This window comes from Dermochelys coriacea, chromosome 8 (genome assembly GCF_009764565.3).
Source record: "Dermochelys coriacea isolate rDerCor1 chromosome 8, rDerCor1.pri.v4, whole genome shotgun sequence".
NCBI classification, from domain to species: Eukaryota; Metazoa; Chordata; order Testudines; family Dermochelyidae; genus Dermochelys; species Dermochelys coriacea.
In genome coordinates this window covers 46,447,870-46,458,443 of record NC_050075.1, presented here as the reverse complement: position 1 = coordinate 46,458,443, position 10,574 = coordinate 46,447,870, and the positions used below count along the sequence as shown (strand labels likewise).

The 10,574-nt window shown below is 45.4% G+C and overlaps 1 protein-coding gene across 47 annotated transcripts in view; it reads left to right on the top strand.

The window, feature by feature from the left end:
* The first annotated feature begins 8,912 nt into the window (after window positions 1-8,912).
* Window positions 8,913-10,574, top strand: part of PRRC2C (proline rich coiled-coil 2C) — a 123,021-nt gene continuing 121,359 nt past the window's right edge. For 44 of the 47 annotated variants that reach the window (XR_006273885.1, XR_006273887.1, XR_006273886.1 and 41 more), the window contains exon 1: window positions 8,952-9,096. The gene's annotated coding sequence lies outside the window, so the exon portion shown is untranslated. Of the gene's footprint in view, window positions 9,097-10,574 lie in introns of all 47 variants that reach the window. The other 3 variants (XM_038412175.2, XM_038412176.2, XM_043491192.1) reach the window with 1 other exon arrangement.

Genomic DNA, 10,574 nt, shown 5'->3' with positions numbered 1-10,574 from the left:
TGGGTGGACAGAGCAATAGGCAGTCTTTAGCCTACGTGAGTAGGCCTGCTGGCCTCAGGTGACTAAGCCACCATCCCCCCTAGGAGTGGGAGGACCTGGGCCCACCCTACTCCACCAGGTCCCAGCCCAGGCCTCTAACAGTGGTGGGTGGTCCCACCACTTGGTTAGCAGGGCAGTCACTGAAAAACACTGACTCATTTTCTGGCCACACAACCGGACTAATGTCTGGCTTCCCTTGGCTACTTCCTACCCCAGCCTGAAGGGCTCCGTTGCTCGTGGATGATCAATTTCCTTGAGGTAATCGTCTGGCAGCAATCCTGGCAGCTCCTCGGGGTACTCATCTGGTGACAGCTTCGGCAGCTCCCCTCCTTCAGGGTTCTCCTCTGGGACAGAGATTGGCACAGCTCTGTCCTTGGTCCGGGGCTGGCCACAAGGCAGAGGCATCTGACTCCTTCCCTGGCTCTGGCCCACCTGAGCTAGAGACCGCACCTCTTATACTTCCTGTTCCTCCCCTCTGCTTCTGGCATGGAGGCGGGCGTTAGGGGGCTTATTCCTTCACCCACTTACTTCCCTGGTCCTTCTCGCATGAACAGAGAGCAACAATACCCGAAGTCCAAAGGTGCAAACAATTTGATGTTTATTGGGGTGAACTTCCAGCAAGCATGATTCCAGTTTCCTTCCTTAGTGTCCCCCTTCCCAGTTCTGACACCATAGAGCCTTACACCTGTGTCCCTGTTCCCATTCCTGCCCTTAGCCAAACATGATTCCAATTTCCCCACCCCCATTCCCTGTTCCCATTTCCCCCTTTAGCAAAACATGATTCCAATTTCCCCATCCCCATTCCCTGTTCCCATTTCCCCCTTTAGCAAAACATGATTCCAATTTCCCCATCCCCATTCCCTGTTCCGTTTCCCCGCACCCACACACCCACCCACTTCCTGATTGACTGCAGACTATATAGTAAAACTTGAGCTCTGCTTAGCTATACCTTAACCAATCATTTTCCTGAAATTTAACTAACCAATGCTAACATATTGTAACATGATTATGTAACCAATTATATCCCACCATCTTAATTAGTTTACACCCAGCAAAATTAATTATTCAGCAGACAGAAACAATCACAGAACCAGACAGAGATTATACAGACAAACAATAGCAAAGTGGGAACTATAATGACAAAACAATACAAAAGTGAGGATTTCACATCCCAGCTCTTGATAAGTGAGTTCTTGCCAGACAGGATGCTATCAAACTAAGTTTCCTTTTACATCTTCTAGGCACTTCCCAGTCTCTGGAAGCGATAGGTACTATCAGGACAGGATTGTATTCCTAACAGCCCAATAGCACCTTTTTTCAATGTGATTAGTTTGGAATGTGAGGATGTGCCCAGTCGCTTCCCAGCTTATGGCTGCCTCTATTGCTTAGCCAAAGGCCTTAGCCTAAGAACAGGGCCTCAGACTGTCACAGTAAGAGAAGGACCTTACACCGGCAGACAGTGATTTTGATTCTTTTATACCTCTATAACTAGCCAAGTGATAGGAATACACCTAAAATTCTTAGAGTACAGGCCTTTACAGACAGGCCTGAATATCTATATCCTAACAGCAGGACTTGCCTAGCTCTGCTCAACAGGGAGTGGACAGTGGTTCCTCTCCGTCAGGCTCAGAAGGAGGCCACTCTGCTTCACTACAATCCAGAACAGGACACAATACTATAGCTGAGGCCTTATCTGTGCTGAATAGAGTGGAAGAATTTCTTCTCATGTCTTGCTTATAACACTCTTGCTAATACAACCCAGAATGATGCTTGCTTTTTTTTAGGATACAATGAACTTAGGCTTGAATAGAGACTGGGAGTGGATGAGTCATTACACAAAGTAAAACTATTTCCCCATGTTATTTCTCCCCCCCACCCCACCCCCCACTGTTCCTCAGACGTCCTTGTTAACTTCTGGAAATGGCCCACCTTGCTTGTCACCATGAAAGGTTTTCCAAAGTAAAACTATTTCCCCATGTTATTTCTCCCCCCCCCCACACACTGTTCCTCAGATGTTCTTGTTAACTGCTGGAAATGGCCCACCTTGCTTGTCACCATGAAAGGATTTCCTCCTTCGCCCCCCTCCTGCTGGTGATGGCTCATCTTAAGTGATCACTCTCCTTACAGTGTGTATGATAAAACCCATTGTTTCATGTTCTCTGTGTGTGTATATAAATCTCCCCACTGTATTTTCCACTGAATGCATCCGATGAAGTGAGCTGTAGCTCACAAAAGCTTATGCTCAAATAAATTTGTTAGTCTCTAAGGTGCCACAAATACTCCTTTTCTTTTTGCGAATACAGACTAACACGGCTTCTACTCTGAAACCTTGCTTTTTTTTTGCAACAGTATTACATTGTTGACTCATGTTTAGTTTGTGATCCACTATAACTGCCAGATCCTTTTCTGAAGTATTCCTTTCTAGGCAGACATTTCCTATTGTGTATTTGTGCAAATGATTATTCCTTTCAAGTGGAGTACTTTGCATTTGTCCTTACTGAATTTCATTCTATTTAATTCAGACCATTTTGTCAGAATCATTCTGAATTCTAATTCTATCCTCTAAAGAACTTGTGACCCCTCCCAGTTTGGCATCATCCACAAACTTTATCAATGTACTCTCTATGCCATTATCTAAATCATTTATAAAGATATTGATTAGAACCAAACCCGGACAGAAATCAGCAGGACCCAACACGATATGCCCTTCCAGCTCAATTGTGAACCATTGACAACTACTCTCTGAGTACGGTTTTCCAGCCAGTTCTGTACCAACCTTATAGTAGGTTTGTCTAGGCTATATTTCTCTAGTTTGCTTATGAGAAGGTCATGTGAAACAGTATCAAAATCTTTCTGGAAGTCAAGATATGACATCTACTACTTCCCTCCATCCACAAGGCTTGTTACCTTGTCAAAGAAGGATATTAGGTCAGTTTGACATGATCTGTTCTTAACAAATCCATGTTGACTGTTATTTATTATCTTATTTTCTTCTAGATGCTTACAAATTGATTGTTTATTTGCTTCATTATTTCTGTGGGTAAGAAGTTAAAATGATGATCTATAATTCCCTGGGTTGTCTTTATTCCCCATTTTATACATTAGGACATGGGATTGGTTCCCAGGGGCTTGTGGGAAGGGATTGGTGGACCATTAACCAATGACTGTTGTTACTGGGCATGGCTGTGCATTTTCATTGCAGTCACCCGGCATTAGCAAAACATAAGGTAAGCTAACTCCAGGCCTGCCCTCTCCCTCAGGTTTGGTGACTGCTTCGTGGTATGGCAGGTCTGAAGGGTGTGAATGTGAAGCATGTTAAGGAGGAAACTTGCAGTTCACACCCTTTCAAATCTCCAGGGAAGACCATGTCTATGAGAAGTAGTAAACATCGTTCCTGGCAGTAAATATCTGTGTAAACCCCTGGTCAGTGTGTGGAATGGATCCTGATCCACAGAGGATATGGATCTGTTACAGCTCTCAGTTAAAGAACCTGGCTCTTTAACTCAAGGACGAAGCTGTAGATACCTATGCTTTCAGTTCTGGAGATCGCTAGTGTCAGTCAAGATGGTGGCCCTCAAATCTGCATGATTGGGCCCTAGCAGAATGAATACCTTTTTTGTTTGTTTGTTTTGGAATAGCTGTAATACTTTAGTCCTTGATCTCTTTAAAGAGACCTGCTTTCCTGTGGTAGTTTCCTTCAACAACATAAAAGAAACAGCAGAGATTCATAGTTTGTAAGGCCAGAAGGGTCTTCTGTGATCATCTAGTCTGACCTCTTGCCTAACACCGCCCATAAAACGTCACTGGACTAATTCTTGTTTGAACTAAAGCATATCTTCTAAACATCTAATCTTGATTTAAAAATCATCAGTGATGGAGAGAATCCACCTCAGCCCTTGGTAAATTGTTCCAGTGGTTAATCACCTTCATTGTTAAAAATGTGTGACTTATTTCCAGTCTGAATTTGTCTAGTTTCAACTTCCAGCCATTGGATCTTGACTTCTGGCCATCGAATCTTGATATCATAATGCCACCTCCAACAAAGCCCTTGAGGAGAGCTAGCTAGGCTCAAGAACAGCTTTCAACGGACACTTAAAAGGTTTTGCCCTCCTCCCTGCCATGCATACTGACTTTGATTTCTGAAATGATTTCCTAGAACTGTTGAGTCCATTTCTGGACATGTAGGTATTTATAGTGTGGATGGAGCCACTGTCCTCAGTAGCAGATATAGGATGAGAATTCCAGGTCACCCAGTTCCCTCTCCCATCTACGTGAGTAAAAATAAGCAAAATAAATAAAACCAAGGTGTTTTTTTAAAATGTATTTTTTGTCTGGTGGGAAATACACATATGAGCAAGTATGGGACCCCAGGGTTTTTGATGCATGTTTATTGGCAAATTATTTAGAATTCCTCAACATATTATTTTCTTTCTTTTAGATTGTAAGTTCTCTGAGCAGGGCCTGTGTCTTCCTCTCTTTAGAAAGGATCTCGCACACATTGGTGCTGCCTTACTCTAAATAATGAAAATATTGCTCTTATTCGTATTCATTATTTTATGGCACCAAAATGTGGTTTAAGTGCTTCTCAGAAGACATGGTAAGTCATGGTCCCTGCCCTAAAGAGCTTACAGTCAAAGACCCTGATCCTGCAAAAGTACTACGCAGAGAGACTCCTGCACCCATGTGATCCTAAAAGTTCCCCAATGACAGTTGGCACATTGTTGTCATGATATTTACCCAAAAGGTGGCATGTAATATACCATTGGAAAATAACTCAGCGATCATTAATATTTTTGCATGATGCATGTATGGTAAATACCCAAAAGACTTTATAGACATATGCTGGAAATATGTGACTAAAATGCGTTTAAACTAGGCAGGTTAGGGGAATTGATAAACAGGTTCTCTCCAGACAAAGGAAAGAGGCCAACATCTCAAACCAGGTGTGACCAAATTCAGTAGGCTATTCATTTGTATTGGAGGTTGCAGGAAGAGATAATTTTCATTGTAAAAATCATCAGCAGGGGAGAAGAGACAGCATGAAGTCTACACCAGACAGCATGGCATCCACACCCAGCAGGGAAAGGAACTTTATCTGGAGATATGTTTCAGAAGAATATATTTCCAATGTTTACTGGCCTACGAAAAGAGGGGGAGCAAGCCCCTAAGTTATCCTGAGGAGTCAAAGAAGCCCAGTGCTTTGAGCTCCGTGTGTGGGGTCCTGGACAGAGGGTCTGGTTAGCCATGGTGGAAAAGAGACTTGTTGAGAAACACTTCTTTGTACAAGACATCCTACTTTGTTAAAGCAGGTTTTAGTCTTAAATGCATATTTTTACTTCTGTTTGCTCGTAACCCTTTCTATCTTTATTCCTTATACTTGGTATCATATAAACCAATAGCTTTTTGTTTAATGACTTTGTTTTAATTTTACTATAAACCAGCTCAGTGCTGTGATTGAAATAGAGTGTTTGTCAAACCCCAGTTAAATTAATGAGCTGCAGTGTATTGTCTCCTTAAAGGAGCAACAAACTTCATAACTTCTATAAGTGGTCAGTGAGAGAGATGGACATTGCAGGGAGACAATTTTGGGGACATTCGGGACTGGGAGGGCGGTGGGATGACTCTGTAACAAGTAACTGGGTGGTGGAATCCAAGATATGCTTCTTCCCCCTGGTCTGGTAAATAGCCATCTTGGCTAGCATCAAAAGGAGGTTGATCAGGAGGTCTCACGATTTTGTGGAGCCACAGATCTCCATGCCGTCTAGTGGATAGAACAGTAGACTGGTAGTCAGGAGACCTACAATGAAATCTTGCCTGTATTGAAGTCAATGGGGATTTTGCCATTCAATGAAGCCTCGATTTCACTCCGGGTTCTATTCTTGACTTTGCCACTGATTGCTGTATGACCTTAGGCAAGTCACTTCACCTGTTTATGCTTCTGTTTCCCTTCCCAACCTTTGTCTGTCTTGTCTGTGTAGATCGCAAGCTGTTTAGGGCAGGGACCATCTCTCATTATGTGTTTTTGCAGTGCTAGAACAATGGAGCCTGAATCTCTACCTGAGACCTCCAAGCACTTCTGTAATTCAAGTAATAATTAGTAAGAAAAATGCTGCAGGGTTTCTTCCTTTTGTTTAAATGACTCCTTCTGTTATCTCAGAATTATGAGTCTTTATTTCTGATGTCAAGAGTTTTCAACAATCAAAGTGAGGTCGCCACATTTGTGTGGGATGTTAGTAACTTTGGGAGTGAAATGAGTAGTATGTCTTGCAATAAGATTTGCAGAAGCAGGGCCTAAATCTGTTTTGGTACTGCGATGGAGCTGCAGGATTGATTCTACTCTCCAGCTTTTAAACAGTCCCTTGGAGGAATTCCTTCAGTGTGCTATGCCCGTTAAGGTTCCACTCTTCTCCAGGGTAGGCCACATGGCCTCAACGCCTCCGAGACTGAGCTGCTAAGCTCCAGCCAGCCCATTTCACACCATGAACTCTGCACAGCGAGTCCAACTGAGAAAGACGCCTAGTCAGAGACTTTTTCATTCTTCAAGGACCAATGCACCTCACAAGTGTTTGTGGTGACACCAGGCAGCCTTCTCAAAACAGAGTAGGATTTATCAGTCAACAGGAACACAGCATCAGAAAGTCTTTGGGTTAGCCTAGAGAAGCAATGATTATGACATAATCCATCCTGACCAACCCAGTGCTCCAAGCTGCAGTCGAATCCATTTCTGGCTCTCTCCCTCTGTCTCTTTGTCTGTTCCAGGTGAGAGTCCCGGGTCTCTCCAAAGGCCAGCTCTTATCCAAGCCACCTGCCTGGTTCGAGCTACTATCCTCCTGTGGGTTCACATGTTCCACCTGCCAGAGTTTCCTGCTGTTAGGTGTCAATTGTTCAGTCCTTGACATTCTCCAGGTCATCTCAGAGCCTCCACTTCTATAGGTCAGTTTCAGGTAGTCCTTAACAAGCCATTTATACCATCTCAGACAGCTATGTGACTCAATGCCTCCTGTCTCCTGATGTGCCCCAAGAGCAGCTTTTAACTATTTTGGACCCACTGAGTTACAATCCCTAGTCAAGTAAGTCACTGTCATGTATATCATTCATAAAAATATTACAGAAAATTACTACTCTGGTACAGGTGCCCCATTAAAGCATTGCCAACACTCAAATGTTCAGAATTCATTATTCAGGCCCCACAAAAATCATAAGATTTTTTTAAATAATACATTTTTGATTCCTTTTATTTTCATGCTGGCTTTTGAGTCTTTAGCACGCACAAAGGCCTGAAACTTACCATGTCAGTTTTGTCAGCTCTTGCAATTTTTGCATCAGTCTTGCAGTATTTTCTGATAGCCCCAGCTCCTGAAGTGTTGTGTTTATGTGAGAATCTCTGCTTTCATTTTAAAAAAAAGTACACTTCTAGCCCTCATGGTTGCAGAGAAAATCTGGACAATATGACCCTTAAAGGCTCAAATATCAGAAGGCAGATAGAAAGACTCCAAATTTAAATTTTAATCTTATTTTTAAACCAGTCTTCTGATTTATTTTATGGCCCAACTGATGATTTTTGAATGCTTTCGGTTGGCAATTCTGTGTATGTAATCACTTGATTCTAGGACCTGGGGATTTAACATAAAACATCAAACTCATGAGAGTTTTTACAGGCTCTCTTCAGCAGTGCCAGAATCTCGCCGTATTTGGTAGTTTACTTAAAAGCACAGCTCATGGAAACAATTATATGAGAATCTCATATTTCATATTAAAAATAAAGTGAGGCCTTGCCTGCACACAATACTAGTACTGCTTTAGCTGCAACAGTTTATCTCTAAAAAAACCCCTTTATTTTGAGTCCCAGTCCAGTGCTGTATCCACTAGGCCACTACATGATACGACCTCCTTGTTTGGGCTCAGTTACACCAGTACAGGTTATTCCTGTACAGGAAGTAGAATCCACTATACTGCTATATGGTGCCTTTACATTAATATAATAGCTTCCACACTACTGGCTGTACTGGTATAAATATATACTTTTTAAAAAATCTCATCCCTATCTAAACTAGCTATACAGTAGAAAAACTTTGGGTATGTCTACACTGCAATTAGACATCCACGGCCGGCTCATGTCAGCTGACTCGGGCTCGAGGGACTTGGGCTAAGGAGCTATTTAATTGTTGCAACCCCATCTCTGGGATCCTAGAACCCGGGTTTCAGCCTGAACCCAAATGTCTACACGGCAATTAAACAACCCCTTAGCCTGAGCACCACGAACCTGAGTCAACTAGTACGGGCAGCTGCAGGTTTTTAATTGCAGTGTAGACATACCCACTGTGAATAGCAGGTCTTAGTTTCTAGCTCTTGTCCTTGCAGAGAACAGATTGGAAACATAACCTGTGTGCACCTCACAAACTCAGAAAATAGAAGGGAGGGGAGGGGAAAGAACTTCCCATTTATTTTTAAAATGTCATGATTTTGTTAGCCTGATTCCTGGATGTTGGCAGGCTGGCAATACCTGCTCTTTGCCAAGGTGTGCTAGCGGACTGTGTGATAGTTCCTAATCCAGCATCCAACCAGCACAGCTTTCTTACAAGCAGAGCAGGGGCCTAAGGTTTACTGGGATTTGCAAACTTTGCTGTGTCCTCCAAGAGTCAGGAAGGCCAGGGAGGAATCTGGAGCTTCTCCAACTCCTCTGGGCTGACCCCAAAAGAGAACCCTCGGGAAACAAAAGCCACGAGGTGCCCCTGGGGGTGAGAGTGACCTGAGTGTCCTGCAGTTCCACACCCGCTGCAGTGCCTGCCTCCTGGAAGGGCAGTTCCAGCAGGCTCCTGCAGGTGGAGCTATCGACTCCGCGGAGAGGAGGAATCCGCCCAGGCTACTGCGGCAGCCAGGCCTCACGTGACCGGCGCTGTGTGGGCGCTGCGCGGTGAGGTCAGACGCCGTTGGCGCCGGCTTGGCCGCCCGCCATCTTGGCCTCTGTGTGGAGGCGGTTTGCGCGGAGGTAGCGGCCTCACCGAGTCTCGCAGCCGGGTACAGGCCAGAGCGCCGGCCCCGGACGCTGCGCGCCAGGTAAGAGGCCGCAGGGGAGCCGGGAGAGGGGAGCTGGCCGGCAGGCTCCTCCCTTAGGGGGCCGACGCTCGCCGCCGCCGCCGCCGCTTCCCCCGCGGCCGGGCCCCTGGAGCCGGTGGGAGCGGCACTCAGATGAGAGCGGCCTGCGCCGCATGGCCTGGGGGGGCTCCGTCTGGGCCCCGCTCCCGCTCGGCGTGGGGGGAGTTTGGAGGGCCCAGGGAAGAGGGTTCTGCCCGCTGGCATGGAGAAGGGAGAGGGAGCTTCCCGGGAGGAGATGAGTGCGGGGGGCTCCCCGTTAGCTCTCTTTTGCTGTCTTCTGTGGGGGAAGAGGCCCGGCCCCATCGTGCTGCTGGGGGGGGGGGAGATGAGGCGAGGGTAAGGGGCCCAGCATACGGTGCTGCTCTGCTGGGAGGTGAGGTAAGGCGCGGGGGGGAGGGGCCCGAGCCCCATAGCGCTGCTCCGGGGGCGGGCGAAACGAGCCGGGGGAGGAAGGGATCCCAGCCCCATAGTGCTGCTCCGTGGAGCTGAGCAAAGGGGCCTTATTTCTTTGCAGTGAGTAATGGGTCCTTTTTCTTCCCTTTCTTGAGGCTGGCTTGGGTTGAGCCTGGATTCCTCTCTTGGCTCCATGACAAGAGTGATCGATTGGTTCTGCTCTTTGCAGGCACTGTGAGCTCCATGGGGCGCTGCAGAAGCAGCATCTCTTCCCTGCTCACCCCCAGCTGTATGAATAGCCACGAAGGGGAAGGCACTTGGTACAGGAATATTGTATGGTGAAACTGAGCTTTTTCCTCCCCATTGAGGCAACTGATCTCACAACTGGGTTGTTGCAAGTTGTAGGTATGGGGCATCAGAGTGTCTTTTTGGTCAATGCAGTTTAGTTATCTTATCTCTTTCTTCCTCTTACTCTAAAATATTTAAAATTTCTCATCTATCACTGGTCAAGATATGGGAAGGCATGGGCTATGCACTTAATGTAGTTGATGTTAGTTTGTCGTTGCAGTTTTTGTTCCAATTTTATGCCCGTATTATGGGATGCTTGCCTGTCATTTCCAAGATCCTATGCTCTATAATGTCTAGGTTATGATGAGACAGACATTTTTGTACTTGTAATTCTTGAGGTGAACAGGGTGAGCAGACATTGCAGGATTATTTTATTTAGCTTCAGAATAAAACCCAGCTCACTAAAGTCTTGTATATGCCATTGTTAGCAGCAGTAGGATTGCTAGCGTAGACATGGTTCCAGGAGGCTGCTGGCATTTTAACATGGTGCTGTCTAGACCTGCTGCTGGTCTACATTTAGCATTTTGGGAATCACCACTGAGGGAAGCAATGGTTGGAAATTTTGGGGGCAAAGATTAATTATAGACACAGCACAACAGATTTCCAAGAAAGTGCAATGTTTCTTTGCTGACTAATCAACAGGAAGCATCCCAGTCTGTAGTCGGAAGTGTTGTCCAATATATATGCTGTTCCAGTGT